A 9,144-nucleotide genomic window follows, 5' to 3' on the forward strand; every position below is an offset into this window, starting at 1 on the left:
ATGAGGCTAAATAAAGTTTATTTCTGCAATTATCTAAACTAGCACTTTACGTGAATATAAGTTTATTAGACTGACTACAAACTTACTTTTCTTAATTACCCTTAACAGTTTGTAATAGTAACTTTAAAGGACTAAAACCTAACATCACATTTTAAATTAGTTACATAGGTACAAGAGTTGAAACATATATACAGTATATTGTAGCAAAATATAATTTTATTCTGTATCAATATATAAAATACATACAAAATGTAAAATATTTGGCTTGGTAATGCTTTTTTAGACTAAAAGCTACCATTTAATCCTTTATCCTATAATTCCCTCCCCTCCCCCCTATTTTTTTCTTTTCATCCCTTCTCTTCCTATTCCCCTAAAACTAGATAGGAGAGAAAGAAGGATAAAGAGAGAAAAAAAAGAAAGAGGAAAAGAAATCCTTGAATCCAACCTCCTTTACTTTGTTTCCTCCCTGACCAAGACCATTAACAAATTGTGACCACGCCCCCTTAAATGATGACAAACATCCATCATCCCCATCATCCATCAAAAAACCACCCCAGATGCTTGAGAATGGGGTGTTATCCTTTTTAGATTGCTTCCAACTATTTCAGGGAAACAGCATGTTTTGGGTGCCCTAAGAAAACTGTGACATTGGCCAAGTCATAGGAAAGTTAGCTGTATCATTTGTTGTCTAGCATCTGTGTGAAGGGAAAGTACAGGGCTTAACTGAAGTTCTGGGTAGAACAGTATGTGAGACTGCATGATGTTGTTCATCATCATAGAGTTTTGAGGAATAGCATTTGAGTCGGTCTGTGAGGTAGAGTAAGCTAGGCTATTTGTTTTGTCTTCTTTGGTGTCTGGTGCATTTGTTCTGTAAAGAAGTAAACTTTAAAGGTAACACATATTTCTGCATTCATACATATATGGAATATGTAGTCTGTACAATTCAGGTAAAGATGATTCTCTGCTTTAAACAAAAGGTAAAAGGTAAAATGTATCCAACTGCATAAGTCTGTTTGGACTGTATTTGGGGGAGGGGAGCACCCTCACAGAAGCAAAGGGGAGGGGAAATGGGATGAAGAACTATGAGAGAGTGAGATGAGAGGAGTACAGTGTCTGGAATGTAAATAAATAAAATAATTAAATATAAAATAAAGTTATTTTAAATGCAAAAAAGAGGAAGGCATATGAGGAATAATGCATACTTAAACTCAAATACACTTTAAAGCAAATATCAAGTATTTTCTCTTGTAAAAATATTTTTGTGTTTTGTGAATCTGCTGTGTGACTGAAGCTCTTTTACATAGATTGATGAACAATGTAAGTTTAAATAATTGTTTCAAAACTGTTCTTTGGAAGTTACACTTCTTGTGAATGTACTTATTCGGTTGCCATATGTTATACTCAATAAACAGAGAATTATTGTATTGTAAAAAGAATTAAAATTCAATTGAGCATAATTTTTCTCTACCTCTGGGAGATTCCATATCCCTCTTCTATTTTTGTGAGCATTTCCTTTGAAGTATAGTTAGACCTTTTCACAATTGTTTTATCTATAGGATTGTATAATATATCTGTAACAGGTTCTATGTCATAATGTTTAAAGACTTGTATTCTAATGGATACATGTGTTGAAGTATCAGGAAAGAGTGTCAAAAGATAGAATTAACAAAATATATATTAATGGTGACAAGAAGAAAGCAAAAGATGTATAAAATTTAATTACAGGCTGGGATAAGATCCTTTGCATCTCCATCTGTACCCTGAAGCTAAGGCTTTTCCACAGCCCTCCCCACACTAATCCTATCAGGAGAGAGCTAGTCTCCCAGGACTGCTTTCACTCCTAAGCTCAGAGGTGAGATCATCCCTTTTGCTCAAATAACTGTCCAAAGCAGGACCGGCCAGGAGCATACTAGGCACGGGAACAGTAGAGCAGCTGAGGACAGGATTCGTCCAGTCTCCTTCTGTGCTCTGGAGCTAAGGCTGTCTCACAGCCTTCTGTAACCAAACCCCACCTAGGAGAGCGCTGGTCTCCCCAGGAGTGGTGACACACACACCTAAGATCACAGACTCACAGGCCCACAGGAGGGACAAGCTCCAGTCAGAGACAGCAAGACCAACTAACACCAGAGTTAACCAGGTGGCAAGAGGCTAGTGTAAGAACCTAAGCAACAGGCTACTTGACATCATCTGAATGCAGTTCTCCCACCACATCAAGTCCTGGATACCCCAACACACCAGAAAAGCAAGATTTAGATTTAAAATCAAATCTCATGATGATGATAGAGGATGTTAAGAAGGACATAAATAACTCCCTTAAAGAAATATAGAAGAACACAGGTAAACAGGTTGAAGACCTTAAAGAGGAAACACAAAAATCCCTGAAAGAATTACAGGAAAATACAACCAAACAGGTGAAGGAATTGAACGAAACTATTTAGGGTCTAAAAATGGAAAAAGAAACAATAAAGAAATCACAAAGGGAGGAAACTCTGGAGATAGAAAACCTAGGAAAGAGATCAGGAGTCATAGATGCAAGCATCACCAACAGAATACAAGAGATACAGGAGAGAATCTCAGGTGCAGAAGATACCATAGAAAACATTGACAAAATAGTCAAAGAAAATGCAAAAAGCAAAAAGCTCCTAACCAAAAACATTCAGGATATCCAGGGCACAATGAGAAGATGAAACTTAAGGATAATAGGTATAGAAGAGAAAAGAAGATTCCCAACTCAAAGGGCCAGTAAATATCTTTGACATAATTATAGAACAAAACCGCCCTAACCTAAAGAATGAGATGGCCATAAAAATAAAACAAGCCTACAGAACTGCAAATAGACTAGATCAGAGAAGAAATTCAACCATCCATCATTATCAAACAGGCTTCATCCCAGGGATGAAAGTATTGTTCAATATATGGAACTCTATCAGTATAACCCACTATATAAACAAACCCTAAGAAAAAACACATAAGCATTTCATTAGTTGCTGAGAAAGCATTTGACAAAATCCAAAACCTCTTCAGGATAAATGTCTTGGAAAGATCAGGAATTCAAGGCACATACCTAAACATAGTAAAAACAATATACAGGAAACCTGTAGCCAACATCAAACTAAGTGGAGAGAAAATTGAAGCAATCCCACTAAAATCAGGGACTAGACAAGGCTGCCCACTCTCTTTCTACCTATTCAAAATAGTACTTGAAGTCCTAGCCAGAGCAACTAGACCACAAAAGGAGGTCAAAGGGATAGAGATTGGAAAGGAAGACGTCAAAATATCACTATTTGCAAAAGATATTATACTTATATGATATTATACTTATATGACCCTAAAAATTCTACCAGAGAACTCCTTAAACTTATAAACAACTTCAGCAAAGTGGATGGATATAAAATTAACTCCAAAAAATCAGTGGCCTTTCTCGCATCAAAGGATAAACAGGCTGAGAAAGAAATTAGGGAAATGACACCCTTCACAATAGTCAAAATAATATAAAATACCTTGGTGGGACTCTAACCAAGCAAGTGAAAGATCTGTATGACAAGAACTTTTTTTTTTCAAGTCTCTGAAGAAAGAAATCAAAGAAGATCTCAGGAGATGGAAAGATCTCCCATGCTCATGGATTGACAGGATTTATATAATGAAAATAGCTATCTTGCCTAAAGCAATCTACAGATTGAATGAAATCTTCATCAAAATTCCAACTCAATTCTTCACAGAGTTAGAAAGAGCAATTTGCAAATTCATCTGGAAGAACAAAAAAACCCAGGATAGGGAAAACTACTCTCTTTTTACTCTCACCAATAAAAGAACTTCTGGGGAAATCACCATCCATGATGCCATGCTTTATTAAAGAGCAATAGTAATAAAAACTGCATGGTATTGGTACAGAGACAGGCAGCTGGTAAATGGTCAGAATTGAAGACTCAGAAATGAACCCACACACATATGGTCACTTGATCTTTGACAAAGGAGCTAAAACCATTCAGTGGAAAAAAGACAGCATTTTCAACAACTGGTTCAACTGGAGGTCAGCATGTAGAAGAATGCAAATTGATCCATTCTAATCTCCTTGTATAAAGTGCAAGTCCAAGTGGATCAAGGGCCTCCACAGAAAACCTGAAACACTGAAACTAATAGAAGAGAAAGTGGGGAAGAGCCTCGAACACATGGGCACAGGGAAAATTTCCCAAACAGAACACCAATGGCTTAAGCTCTAAGATCTAGAATTGACAAACAGGATCTCATAAAATTTTAGAGCTTCTGTAAAGGAAAGGACACTGTCAATAGGACAAAATGGCAACCAACAGATTGGGAAAAGATCTTTACCAACCTTATATCCAATAGAGGGCTAATATCCAATATATACAAAGAACTTAAGAAGTTAGACTCCAGAGAACCAAATAACATACCTCGGAGCTCTTGACTCTAGCTGCATATGTATCAAAAGACGGCCTAGTCGGCCATCACTGGAAAGAGAGACCCATTGGACACACAAACTTTATATGCCCCAGTACAGGGGAACACCAGGGCCAAAAAATGGGAATGGGTGGGTAGGGAAGTGGGGGGGAGGGTATGGGGGACTTTTGGGATAGCATTGGAAATGTAATTGAGGAAAATACGTAATAAAAAATATTAAAAATTAAAAAGAAATAAAGGATTCTGAAACTCAAAAAAAAATTTGGGTACATAGCTAAACAAAGAATTCTCAACTGAGAAATACTGAATGGCTGAGAAACACCTAAAAAATGTTCAACATTTTTAGTCATCAGGGATATGCAAATCAACACAACCCTAAGATTCCACCTCATACCAGTTAGAATGGCTAAGATCAAAAACTCAGGTGACAACAGATGCTGTTGAGGATGTGGAAAAAGAGGAATACTATTCCATAGCTGGTGGGATTTTAAGCTGGTACAACCACTGTGAAAATCATTCTGGTGGTTCTTCAGAGAACTGGACATAGTACTGCCTGATGACCCAGCTATACCACTCCTGGGCATATGTCCAAAAGATGCTCTCACATATAAAAAGGATACATGCTTCACTATGTTCATAGCAGCCTAACTTATAATAGCCAGAAGCTGGAAAGAACCAAGATATCCTTCAATAGAGGAATGGATACAGAAATTGTGGTACATTTACACAATGAAGTACTACTCAGCTATTAAGAACAATGACTTCATTAAATTCTTAGGCAAATAGGTGGAATTAGAAAATACCATCCTGGGTGAAGTAAACCAATCACAAAAGAATACACATGGTATATACTCACTGATAAGATGATATTAGCCCACAAGCTCAGAATACAGAAGGTACAATTCACAGACCACATGAAGCTTAAGACGGAACACCAGAGTATGGAGACTTTCAGTCCTTATTAGAAAGGATAACAAAATACCCACAGGAGGAAATACAGAGACAAAGTGTGGAGCAGAGACTGGAGGAAAGGCCGTCCAGAGACTGTCCAACCTGGGAATCTATCCCATATACAGTCACCAGACCCAGACAATAAAGTGGATGCCAAGAAGTGTTTGCTGACAGGAGCCTGATATAGCTGCCTCCTGAGAGGCTCTGCCAGAGCCTGACAAATACAGGTGGATGACCACATCCAGCTGCTGGACTGACTGAGCATGGGGTCCCCAATAGAAGAGTTATAGAAAGGACTGAAGAAGCTGAAGCGGCTTGCAACCCCACAGGATGAACAACAGTATCAACCAACTAGACCTCTCCAGAGTTCCTAGTGACTAAACCACCAACTAAAGAGTACACATGGAGGGACCCATTGCTCCAGCTGCATATGTAGCAGAGGATGGCCTTGTAGGACATTAATGGGAAGAGAGGCCCTAGGCCATGTGAAGGCTTGATGCCCTAGTGTAGGGAAATGCTAGTATCAGGAAGTGGAAATGGGTTGGTAGGTGGGGGAACGCAGTCATAGAAGCAGGGGGAGGGGAAATGGGATAGGGGGTTCCAGAGGGGTAAATAGGAAAAGGGGTAACATTTGAAATGTAAATAAATAAAATATATAATAAATTTAATTACAGTATAATAGGCAACCATTTTAAGAAATAACAATTGACTAGAGACAAAGAACTAACCGAAAATCTAGAGTTTGAAGTTGGACTATCCAGAGTCTGTGAAAAACACTTAATATTGTGGGTTCTCATCCATTTTTAAAAGTTAAAAGTAAAATTAAACATTATTTTACTAATTAAAATTTTACTTTAAAAAATTTTACTTATATGTATGTATGTATGTATATATATATATATATATATATATATAATTCTGTACATCCAATGAAGCATAGGTTACTCCCGTTACATTTCATCAAATTTCTGGCTCTACCACTTTTCCTAAATTGTTGTTTCATAACATGAACACACACACACACACACACACACACACACACACACAAGAATATAATAAATACATAAAATATATTTAAATAAATAAATTGTGTGTGTGTCATATATTTATAAATATCTAGATACAATGGGATTGGGCATGTTTTTGCATGCATATGGTTTCCAAAGTATTTGTCCTTATATTCACAGATAACTGTAGTTCTTATACTTCACCAAATAAACTGTACTGTGTAACATATGGAGAGCATTACAGAAAATTACAGCATATCTGATGGTGAAAACAAGTGATCCTGTGTTATCCAACCCAATCCAATTACATGATCCAGCCTCATCTGAACCATATGACTAACACATCTAAGTTCCAGAGAACATCACAGAAGAAGGGTGGAAAGAATGTAAGGGTCAGAGAAATTGGAATTTTTATGTGAGATTATTTCTCCTAAAAATTTTATAGAAGCTATACCTGTGAAATCTCAACAACATGGCTGCCTAAAAAGGCAAGGGTGACAACAACAATAAGCATGCTATTACATAAGGGGCAAGAGACCCCATTCCTAGCAAAACCACAGACAACCAATGAATACTTGGGGTGGGAAAAATGGTGTTCTCTAGGAAAGAGTCCTCAAGTTGGCTATCAAATATCAAATGGTCAGCCACCAATTTTTTTGCCCCTATAGTTTAGGGATTATAATCTTTTGTTCTTGTTGCTTTGAACTTTCTCTGCGAGATAGTGCTTTGGTGTTAGAGGAATCAGACTTTATTTTCAGTGGAGGTTGAGAAAAATCTGTAGATAAACTGGCTCAGTGTGGTTCACTTATTTGGGAGTGGACAGAGACAGCCATTAGTACTCTGATGTGTACCATGGTTCTGGAAAAATAGCTAATAAGCTGAAAGTTTAGCTGGGACATCTTGAAATAAGATGGGCATACACACAGAAATGAATATTAGCCATCATTAAAGGAACATTCTTTAGCATCACCCAAATCCTTTGCTGGGTGAAGGACCATAGCATAAAGCTGATGAGCAAAATATCAGTCTTATTGTGTGTGTGTATATATATATATATATATATAATTCATTCATGCTAGTTAACCCCAATGGAAAGTTGCAAGAGCCCGAGCAAACATAAAAGCAATGGGAAACTGTATGGTGAAAATACATCTTTTAAAACAAAATGTTGAAACTGAGACAGCATTTAGAACTTTGCATGCTTGCAACAATCTGCACAGGTTGATCAGCAAAAGATGATCACTGGAGGATTCCAGGTGTTGGTGTGTGGTCACTGTGACAATCATTCACCTGGAGCATCATTCCATACACCCATGTATTTTTTTCATGAGCATGGTTTCCATCTCTTAGGCTTGCTATACCATTGCCACAATTCCTTGTATGATCTTTGCCCTCCTTAATCCTCACCAGGTCATAGATACCTAAGGCTGTGTAACTTAGCTCTTCTTTTATCTAACTTTTGGCATCAACAATTGATTTATTAGCACAGTAATGAGTTATTAGAACTATGTGGTCCAATGGAGGAATTAGAGAAGGGACTGAAAAAGCTGAAGGGTTTTGAAAGCCCATAGGAAGGACAACAATATCTACCAACCACATCCCCAGAGCTCCCAGAGACTAAACCATCAATCAAAGAGTACATATGAGTTGACCCATTGTTCCAGCCACATGCATAGCAGAGGATGGCCTTGTCAGATATCAATGGAAAGAGAGGCCCTTGGCCCTATGAAGACCCCAGTGTAGGGGAATGCTGGGGTGGGGAAGCAGGAATAAGTGGGTGGGAGGGGGAGCATCTTTATAGAATCAGAGGGAAGGTGATGTGATTGGGGTTTCCAGAGGTGAAAACTGGAAAGGGGATAACATTTGAAATGTAAAAAATTAAAATATCCAATTAAAAATAAATAAAAACTCTGTGACCATCTGCAATTACCTAAGGTTTTCGATATAATCATGGGTAGGAAAGCCTATATCCACTTGGCAACTGGGTTTCTGGGAATTGGCATCAGTGTGGCTATTGTACAAGCTATATCAGTGTTTGGTCTGCCCTTCTTTTATGGCTTCAGTTGTTCAATTCTTCTGCAATTTGAGAGCCCTGAAAAAAAATGGTCTGCCCAAATAACAATGAGATCATAAACTTTGTTGTCAGTGTCCTTGTCTTACCCATGGGCCTCATTTTCATCTCTTATGTTGTTATCAATTCCACCATCCTTAAGATTTCCTCACTGAAGGTTAAAAGAATGCCTTTGCCACCCATGCCTCCCTCCTCATAGTGGTCATCATCCATTATGGCTGTGTACCAATCATCTACCTAAAACTAAAGTCCCAGATTTTGCTGGGGCAGGACAGCTCATCTCAGTGACTTACACTGTCATCACCCCTCTACTGAACCCAGTGGTGAACAGTTTGAGAATCATGAAGGTCAAAGTTGCTCTGCAAAATACTGTGGGTCTTAGGTCTTCTTCCTCTTAATATAACATGCTTTGAAGACATTTTCTTTGGTTTTACAGGCATGAACTTATTTTTCTGCTTTTTCAATAATGCCTTTACCTATAAGATCAAAATTAGAAAAAAACAAATCAAGTTAAATTGATTGATAAAAGTATCCTCCTGGGGTAGTTACATTTATCTGGGTCCTACTTCCAAGCATACATGGAAGTATGTGGTAGAAAAATCTGCACACAAGTGCTACTCATACCTGAATGGATTTAAGTAGATTTATTTGCATTCATGAATGATCATACACATCTTAAAAACTATTTTTGTTAGT

General features: G+C 37.7%; 1 pseudogene; it reads left to right on the forward strand.

Annotated features, from left to right (window-relative positions):
• Window positions 1–7,649: 7,649 nt before the first annotated feature.
• LOC110305194 lies at window positions 7,650–8,846 on the forward strand (annotated as a pseudogene).
• Window positions 8,847–9,144: the final 298 nt, after the last annotated feature.

This window comes from Mus caroli, chromosome 1, assembly GCF_900094665.2.
Source record: "Mus caroli chromosome 1, CAROLI_EIJ_v1.1, whole genome shotgun sequence".
NCBI classification, from domain to species: Eukaryota; Metazoa; Chordata; class Mammalia; order Rodentia; family Muridae; genus Mus; species Mus caroli.